Here is a 10,759-nt window from a genome sequence, read left to right as displayed (position 1 = left end):
AAAACAGAAAGTAACAGATGTAGAAAAGAGAAAGCAAAACAGAAAGGAAAATTTAGATCTGATCTCAATTCTAAATATCTAAAATGAAAACTAAAAGAGAGCTCCCCTTGTGAAATCAAATTTCATCCTATTTATACACCTTCCAATTTAGTCTTCAAGTATGGAGTGGGCTTTGTGGCCTTGTATAAAGTGGATCAAAGTGGCATTTGGTTGCTGCTTCCAGGGGAACGTTGTATTCTCAAAGTGAGCGCAGCGTTCATTCATCCATGCATACGCGTCTTTGATGCGTGCGCGTCCTTTTGCGCTTTTTGCTCACCGACGCGTACATGTCACGTACGCGTGCGCGTCACTGTCAGTCTTCAGCACCAAACATACTCGCGCGCCCCTTTCACGCGTACGCGTCGTTGATAGCAAATAACAAGTCCATGCTTCAGCATCACTCACGCGTTTGTGTGATTCCTTCCAAATCCACCATCGACGTGTGTACGTCAAGCACGCGTGCGTGTCGTTTCCAGAATTTTGCCTCCATTTTTAAATCTTGCCCGGAAATGCTGAGTAATCAAACGTAGCGCTCTCTTCAAAATGAGCGCCAACCACTACCATGCGTACGCGTCATGCACGCGTGCGCGTGGGTAGCAAATAACAAGTCCCTGATGCGTAAGGGTCCGTTACGCGTGCGCGTCGCAAGTGAGCGTGGCGTTCATTATTTGAATGCAACGTTGCTCTGTACTGACCCTCTTTCTCTTCATTTTCTCACCTGTATTCAATCAAAACAGTAATCAAAGTCTCACCAAAACCATAAGAATTTGCATCATTCATATTAATTATTTAATTCTTGCATAAATCTCATGATTTTGCATATAATACATGATGTTTGATTGAATCATAATAATCATGAAATTCTACTCCAACCACTTACTTATTGTGCAAGAAAGTGCATAAAACCTAATGAAACAAATGAAAAATGCTTGTGAAACTAGCATAAGATGAATTGTCATCAAGGCACAACATAAAAGCATAGAAAATCAATAAGAGATAATAAAATCCAAACAACCAATTGCAAGCATCAATGATAACAAATAATGGAAGAAGCAATAAACATGAAATACCTCAAATTGTATTAAATAGAAAATCAAATATAACATGAGAATTCATAAACTAAATTCGCAACAAAAAGTAATCAACAAGGAAAATAAATAAACTAAAATGCTAGAACAAATAAGAGTAGAAGAGAAACTAATTTGAAATAGAGTAGAAATCTAAAATTGAAAATAGCTAAACCTAAGAACCCTAAAACCTAGAGAGAGGAGAGAGCCTCTCTCTCTAGAAAACTACATCTAAAACCTAAAATTATGTGAATGAAAGTTTTTTGAATGAATCTATGATTTCTCCATTCTGCAGCTTCTAATTTGTGTTTTCTGGGCCGAGAACTGGGTCAAAAGCTTGCCCAAAATTGCCCCTAGGGTCTTCTGCAATTTCTGCACATGGTGCATGTCACGCGTACGCGTCGGTCACGCATACGCATCGATGGTTCTTTTCATGTGTCACGCGTATGCGTCAGGTACGTGCACGCGTCGATGTATGACTTCGTTTGTCACGCGTGCGCGTCGATCTTCGCTGGTCATCTCCTTTGTTTCTTGTGTTCCTTCCATTTTTGCAAGCTTCCTCTCCATCCTCTAAGCCATTCCTGCCCTATATAGCTTGAAAACACTTAACACACGGATCACGGCATCGAATGGTATAAAGAGGAATTAAAAATACACACTTTAAAGGCTTAGGAAGCAAGTTTTCAATTATAGAACAAAATTGGAAAGGATTTGTAAAACCATGCAAGTTATATGAATAAGTGTGCAAAGAATTGATAAAAACCACTCAATTTAGCACAAGATAAACCATATAATAGTGGTTTATCACTCATATACTGCTCTTAGCCCGGATTTCTATGGGAATAGCATTGTTGTACCCCATGTTGCTATAAACAATTTTGAGCTGATGGTTTAGTTGATTTCTCTAGTGCAGTAGAATTGCCAGTTTCACGGACTCCCGCAGGAATATCCAAATCTGTTTATTTCTAATTTCTTGCAGATCTGTGATATTGTGAAGACTAATGGAGTCTATCCTGATGTCTAAAGCTACTTCTCTTCCCATATTCTATACGGGACTGAGCTAAACAATGGCTTGACACTCAGCCCAAGGAGAGCTTGGATACTTGGGATAAGGTGGTCAACAGATTTCTGACCAAGTTCTTTCCACCTTAGACACTGACTAAGCTGAGGATGGATGTTCAGACATTCAGGAAGAGAGAGAGGGTAAGTCTCTCTATGAAGCCGGGAAAAGGTACAAGTTGATGCTCAGGAAGTGTCCTTCTGATATGTTCTCAAACTAGATTCAATTACAGATATTCTAAGATGGAGTTTCTGAGATTGCCAGAATGTCTCTGGATAATTCTGTAGGAGGGTCACTCCACATGAAAAAGACCCCTGATGAAGCTATGGAGTTGATTAAGATGGTTTCTAACAACCAGTATTTATACTCTTCTTAAAGAACCACAATAAAGAAGGGAGTCATGGAGTTGGATGCCTTAGATGCTATTCTTTCTCAGAACAAGGCTATGTCTCAGCAAATTAATGCTATTACACAACACTTGAGTGGAATGCAAGTTTTAGCTGCCAGTGCTCAAGACACTTCCTATGACATGAGTGATGGCTTCCTTCAAGGTGAGAATTATGAGTATGGCCAGTTCATCCCTGAATTACATGGGTAATTCCTCTAGACCCTCCAACAATGACCCTTTTTCGAAGACATATAATCAAGGGTGGAGGAATCATCCTAACTTTGGGTAGAGAGACCAATCTCAGAGGCAACCGAACTTCAATAATGCTCAAGGCGGTTATAATCAGAATAGTTTTAACAACTATAAATTTCAAGCTTATCAACCACAGCAAGCACCCTCTCAACCGTAGAATAACCCTGACTTAACCTCTATAGTTGCAGAACTCTCCAAGAATAGTCATAGTTTTATGTAGGACACTAGAGCCTCACTCAGAAACTTGGAGATGCAAATGGGTCAGTTGAGCAAGAAAATACCTGAGAGGCTGCCTAACACTCTCCCCAGTGACATAGTGTCTAATCCAAGTGAAGAATGTAAGGTTATCAGCTTGTAAGTGGATCAGTGACAGATGAGAAGGCATAGGTTAGAGAGGAGCCGGTTGAAAAAGAAGCTCCAGAGAATGCAAAGGAGGAGGTAGAGCACACCTAGTTACGTGTGTACGCAAAACCCACACTATTTCGTACAATAGCAACAGTACCAGCAAGTGCACAGGGTCGTCCAAGTAATACCTGAGTGAGTCAGGGTCGATCCCATAAGGATTGTGGCTTGAAGAAAGCTATGGTTGTCTTGCAGGTCTTAGTCAGGCAGAATCAGAAGGTTGTTATAAAGTACGATGATCATGAAACTATGAAAGGAATAAGCGATAGGGTTAGATTGAGAGTTGGAGTTGCTTTGTCTTTCTGAAGTAACTCTGGTACTACCGTCTTCTTTGCTTGTGAATGATCTTCTTCTATGGCAGGCTGTAAGTGATCAAAGCCACGCTAATGGTCTTTGATCTCCTCTACTACAGAATGAACGCCAGGGCCCTTGGTATCCAATCTAATGGAGGATGAAGCACATAGCAATCCATTCTCTTGACAATCCTACTCAAAACTCCATAGACAAGGTAGAATCTTTCGGATCAGAGAATGCTGCTTCTTGGATCTAGCCTATACCACGAAGACCTTAATATCCCCAGAGATCGGTGATGCATGGAAACTTGTCTCTCAACAAATTTCCTTCAGCAAGTATACCGAATTGTCGTCAAGTAAAAACTCACAATAGAGTGAGGTCGAATCCCACAGGATTGATTGGTCAAGCAACTTTAATCAGAGGAATGTTCTAGTTGAGCTAAGCAGAAATTGAGTTGAGAATTGCAGAAAAGTAAATGGCGGAAAAGTAAATAACTAAAAATGTAGTTGCTGGAAGTAAATGGCAGAATGTAAATAACAGAAAGTAAATTGCAAAATCTTAAATAGGGGTTTGGGAAAATGAACATAAATGTAAATGGCAGAAAGTAAAGAGAATGGGTAAGATCAGAAATGGGGGATTCATTGGGCTCAGGAGATGTTGTATTCTCCGGATCAAGTTCATTCTCATCTCTTCCTCAATCAATGCATTCATTGATCTCCTTGGCAATCTTAAGTGATTGGATTCCAATTCCTTGGCAACCCACTCTCTCAAATCTTGATCAATAGCCAATTTCTTGGTCTAATTACTCATGAGAAGAGATGAAGTATGGTCACTGATTATACCACATGCATTCCCAAATCAAAATGTTGGTAGGATTATATGTCACTATATCCATCCAAACTCCAATTTGGTCCAACATGAGAAAGCATTTCTAGCATGATCTCTTCATTCCTCTTTCAAGGTCCGAAGAGATCCAAGTATGAATAGCTTCTTTTCCAAGACAACTACCCAATTGGATGAAGATCGAAAACCTTCTAGTAAAATCAAGAGAAAAGAAAGAAGAAGAATAATGAAAATTATTATTGATCCATCAAATTACAACAGAGCTCCCTAACCCAATGAAAGGGGTTTAGTTGTTCATAGCTCTGGGAATGGAAAGCATAAATGAAAAGTACATTCTCAAAATAAAACTAGAAGTTACAGAGAAAGTAAAATATACAGAGTGTAATTCTCCAAAATGCCAAAAGCTCTCTACTAGTTTAAAACTACTCCTATATATACTACTCTTCTGATCTTCTAGTTGGTTCTTCAAGTATTGGATATGGACCTTTGATCTTGAGTGGAAGCAGTTATAGTCTTTAGTGGGCTCATCTTTGCTTGCAGAAAAAGTGTGAGTTAGGCATGGACGTTAGTTAGGACGTTAGTGGTGTTAACATTAAGTGAAGATGTGGGTTTGAGAATATTAGTGACGATCACCTTTTTCACTAACGTTCTAAGCCAAAAACGATCCACGTTAACTTCAACGTTAGTGGCACTAATGTGACCACTAACGTTGCCTCTTGGTCCTTCGCAAACGTTATTGGCATTCACATTTTCCAATAACGTTACTTATTGCTCCTTTTCCCCACGTTAGAGTTCACGTTAGTATAACTAACGTGACCCTTAACGTGGGCATGCCTAAGCTTCGAGAGTGTTAGTGAAACTTACATTTGTCACTAACGCTTCAAACACCCCTTCTTCCCACGTTAGTGCCTCACGTTAATTGCATTAACGTGACCACTAACGTGGTGGTGATTGCCATCTCCAACGTTAGTGACAAAAGTGAGTGTCACTAACGTTGGCCCATCATTTCTTTCCTCCGCGTTAATGTAATTAACGTGGTAACTAACGTGGGCAATATTGGCTTAGTCCAACGTTAGTGACAAAGGTGAGTGTCACTAACGTTAGCGATTCCTTGCTCCTCCCATGTTAGAGTTCATGTTAATGTAATTAATGTGACTCTTAACGTGGCCAATTGTGCCCTTTTGGAACGTTAGTAGTATTCACTTTTACCACTAACGTTGGAGCTTCTCTTTTCCTCCACGTTAGCTTCCACGTTAATGTAATTAACGTGGCCACTAACGTGGGCTATGATGGCTTTCGAAGGCATTATTGGTGATCACTTTTTCCTTTAACGTTTCAAGCTAGCTCCCATTCCACGTTAGTGGTCACGTTAGTTAGACTAACGTGGCTCTTCCTTGCTTTCTTTGTCCTGAAATCAAGCAAATAAAGTGCATTAAAGCTTGGTTCTAAATCATGAGATCATGCATCATCCATTTTATCATTCAATTCATGCATAATTCTCATGAAATCATGTAAAGTTCACAATGTTTGCTTGAACCAAGATGTAAGTGAATATCTACCCAAAACTTGCTTATTTACTAAGAAAATGCATGAAACTACCCTAAAACAGTAAAGAAAAGGTCAGTGAAACTGGCTAAAATGCCCTGGCATCAATCGGCTGAACTGATGTCTCAAGAAGTCCCCAACGAAATCGTGGATTAACCGTCTGAGAGATGTAAATACATAACTGTTGGTTCGTGCTTTTCGGCCAAGTATTCACACGAACCCAAATAGACGCGGGTGTTTGTCAGGCACGTTCGTCTTGATGTGATGAACAGAGCCAATTTGTCAGATTGTCCTGTTCATCACGATGAAGATCGGGATATACATCTTAGAGATAGATCAGACACGGATCGAAGAAGAAGAAATAGTATTTTTATTAATTCATAGGACTCAGCTGGGCTCCTCCCTTCAACCTAGGAGGTTTAGAAACTCATACTGAAAATAAAATACAAAGATAAAAACGTAAAAATGGCAAACCTCCCTCCCAGAGGAGGAGCGAGGTGCCCAAGGTCGAAAATGATGATAAAGATTGTCGTCCTCCTCTAATTACATAAGTTTAATCCCATAAATAGATGACTAGTAGGGTAAAACAGTCTATTTAGTGCTAAAATCCACTTCTGAGGCCCACTTGGTGAGTGTTTGGGCTGAGATTTGATGATATCCACGTGTATTGAGGTTTCTTAGGCGTGGAATGCCATCTAGGGGTCCTTTCTGGGCCTTTGGACATTGGGCTCTGCTCTTTGGACGCTGGAAGTCTGGAAGAGTGCAGGTAGCTGGTGTTGGATGCCAGTTTTGGGCCTTATAATCTGAAGCAAAGTATGGGCTATTATATATTGATAAAAACTCTGGAAGTCAGCTTTCCATAGCCATTGAGAGCGCTCCATTTGGACTTCTGTAGCTCTAGAAAAGCTCTTCTGAATGCAGGCAGGTCAGATCTGGACAGCATCTACAGTGCTTTCTCTGTCTCTGAATCAGACTTCTGCTCCAGCTCCTCAATTTCAGCCAGAAAATACCTGAAATCACCCAAAAATACAAAAACTCATAGTAGAATCCAAAAATGTGATTTTAACACTAAAACCTATAAAAACTTAGTGAAAACTAACTAAAAACTATTTGAAAATGATGCCAAAAAGCGTATAAAATATCCGCTCATCAACACCCCCTCTAGACATCCAGATAACCCCTTTCCGGTCACTATTTAGACACATCCGGCGTTGCCTAAGGCACCTGAACACAAGCCGAAAATTTCATATCCTCAGAAACTCCAAAAGGAGACCAAGGACAAGCAATTTTCAAGGTTCTTGGAAGTCTTTAGAAAGTTGTAGATCAATATTCCTTTTGCTGAGGTTTTGGAGTAAATGCCTCTCTATGTCAAGTTTATGAAGGATTTAATTTCCAAGAAGAGGGGAGATAAAATAGTGGTCCTGACCAAGGAATGTAGTGCAATAATTCAGAGCACATTGCCAAGGAAGATGCCAGATCCAGGGAGCTTTGAGATCCCATGCACTATTGGGAGCACAATTTTTGACAAAGCCTTATGTGATCTGGGTGCAAGTATGAACTTAATGCCCTTGTCTGTAATGAAAAAGCTGTAAATTGAAGAGACACAACCAACAAGGATAGCATTACAAATAGCAGACATGTAACACCCTAATTACCCTAAGCCTTACCTTATGTCGTAAAGCAAAGGATAATTAAAGGCCACGACAATTCTAAGGCTTATATATATATATATATATATATATATATATATATATATATATATATATATAGAAAAAGATAGTAATTCTAGAAGCCCAATGAAGAAATAAGCTCAAGAATAGAGTTTCAAAAGCACAAAACATTCACCTGAAGCTAAAATCATAAAGGTACTAGCCTCAGCCCGCAGAGTTTATGCCGACTAGTTATACACAGACATACAGAGTTTTGAAAGTTAAAACAGTATACAACATATCTCTCTCAAAGTGAGCCTCTAAGGCAAATATAAATACAAAAGTGAGAGTACTAAACAAAATATCCAAAATGACTCCAAAATGGGATAAGGATCCTCCGCTCTGTCACCATCAAGTAACTCACCGAGGTAGGTTACGACCTACATCTGAAAAATAACAACAGAATTTGGTAACCGGAGGTTCTTAGTATGGTAACAGTGCCCAGTAATGTAAGATATAAGATTCCGAGATGCCAGAGGCAATCCTAGAACTTCACGTCAAGCATAGTATTCAAGCTTATAAAACAGATAAATAAATCCTTAAACAGGTCAACTAACTTGGGGAATTTCTAAACTATCAGTTCACCGCTGTCCCACAGCCATCACCAGCCTAACCTCTATGCGATCCCATTGCCACCGCCTTTCGAACCTCCTCAATCCCAGTAGAAAACACAAGTAATTCATACAAGCAAAGCACAAGTAATTATCATGTATCGCAAGTAAAGCAAGAAGCAATTAGACATGTTATACAATTAGGCAAACAATGCAAGTTGGCAAAGTGATAAACCACTATTTTATGGTTTATCTTATGTTTAATTGAGTGGTTTCATCAAGTCTTTACCGACTTATTCATATGATTTGCATGATTTTATAATCCCTTCCTAGTTTTGTGCTATGGTTGAAAACTTGCTTCCTAGAGATTTTTAATTTGTATATTTTAATTCTCCTTTATACCATTCGATGCCGTGATCCGTGTGTTAAGTGTTTCAGGCTTTATAGGGTAGGAATGACTTAGAGAATAGAGAGGAAGCTTGCAAAAATGGAAGGAACACAAGAAACTAAGGAGATAACCAGCGAGCATCGACGCGCACGCATGGCTCACGCGAGCGCGCGATATGGAGAAATTTGTAGCGACGCGTGCGCGTGCCTGATGCGTACGCGTGGATTGGAGTTTGCCCAAAGACGCGCACGCATGACTGACGCGTACGCATGACACGCCAAAATGACCAGTGTCGCGGACACGTGATTGACGCAGACGCGTGACATGCGCGATTTGCAGAAATAACAGAAAATGCTGGGGGCAATTTTAGGCCGGGTTTTGACCCAGTTTTCGGCCCAGAAACATAGACTAGAGCCAGGGAATGTGGAGAGACACAAGAGACATTCTCATTAGCATAGTTTTAGTTTTTAGATCTGAATCTAGAGAGAAATTACTCTTCCTCTAGGTTTTCTTTTACATTCATAGTTTCATAGTTTATTGCTTTCGCTTTGGATATTGAAGAGTCATCACCTCCGTTGAAGATACTATTCTAGTTTGTTTCCTTACTCTTTTATTTATTCTATATTCTTAATTCTTGTTTAGAGTTACAATTGGATTATTTTCATGGATTGTTAATGCATAGGATTACTTTTATTTTTAATTAAATTGAAGTTATTGTCTATCATGTCTTTCTTTTATTCCATTTTTAATTCTATGCAAGTAATTCTCATGTCAATGGAGTAGATTCCCAACTTTACGTGGGGGTTGATTAAAAGGAGACACTTGAGTTGGAATGCTCAAGTGATTAGTTAAATTAGAAGTTGTTGGCTAATTCTGTATTTTCTAACGCTAGACCTTTCCAAGGGAGAGGACTAGGATTTGCGAATAAGAGTTAGCTCAATCATTTGACTTTCCTTTATTTAGTAAGGGTTAACTAAGTGAAAATAACAACCTCTTTATACTACACTTGAGAGAATTCCAACAAGCATAGAACTTCCAATTAATCATTCCCCCAGTCAAGGCCTTTTATTTTGAATATTATAAATCTCTTTTAATTTTCATTGTTTTAATTTACAATTATTTATTTGCTCATTGCCCAAACTCAAAATTACCCAGAAAACTCCTGATTAATAAATTAGCACCTCTTTGTTAACTCATTGGGAGACGACCTGCGACTTATACTCCCAGAGTCCCAGTATTTTTATTCTAAACTTTTGTGACAACCTTTCTAAATTGATGAGGCAGATTTTTTCTAGTTAAGAGCTATACTCGCAACGTATTTCCTATATTGAATTCTTAATTGGCTGAATTCCGCCTTGCCATCAATTTTTGGTGCCGTTGCCAGAGAGTTGTAATTGTGTGCTAAATTATTAATTAGTGTACATATTTTTAATTTTCGCGTATTTTATTTTATTTTATTACCATGAGTTGTATGTTTCTTTCATTGAATGACGCGTTCACTGCCTGATCCGAGCTTAGCCGCATTTGATCTTGAAATTGAAAGAACTCTTTCACATATTAGGTAAGCTCGGCGTCGGTTAGCCTCTGAGGGTGGTGAAGTGATTGTTATCGATTCACCAGTCGCATTTGAGAGCGAATCTGAACTGCCATCTGACGAAGAAATAAGCTCCTTTACTACTGATTCAGTTGATCCACGTGCAGATAATATGGCAGCACCTAGGAGGATTACTCTCCAGGAAGCTGGAGCCCCAGATTTTACTCTGCAACTGTATCAAGTGTGTCATCCAAATCTGGCTACAGATTTTGAACTGAAGACCGCACTAATCAACTTGATGCCCAAGTTTCATGGCTTACCTGCTCAAGAGCCTATCAAGCACCTCAGGGATTTTCAGACAACCTGTTCTATTGTTAGGCGTCATGGTGCAAATGAAACTTCTATTCTGTTAACTGCCTTCCCGTTTTCTCTTGAGGGAAAGGCGAAGGAGTGGTACTACTCCCAACCTGAAGCAACTGTCACCAACTGGGATACGCTCCGGAGAGAATTCCTGGAAAAATACTTTCCAGCTAAAGTTACAGATAGATTGAGAAAAGTGATATCCTGCATCGTTCAAGGTGAATCAGAAACTCTTCTATGTACTGGGAGCGCTTAAAGAACCTTCTGGACGCATGCCCCCACCACATGATTGACAAGTTAGTATTGATCAGCTACTTCACTCAAGGC

Source organism: Arachis hypogaea, chromosome 13 (assembly GCF_003086295.3).
Source record: "Arachis hypogaea cultivar Tifrunner chromosome 13, arahy.Tifrunner.gnm2.J5K5, whole genome shotgun sequence".
NCBI lineage: Eukaryota > Viridiplantae > Streptophyta > Magnoliopsida > Fabales > Fabaceae > Arachis > Arachis hypogaea.
This window is presented reverse-complemented; position numbering follows the sequence as displayed.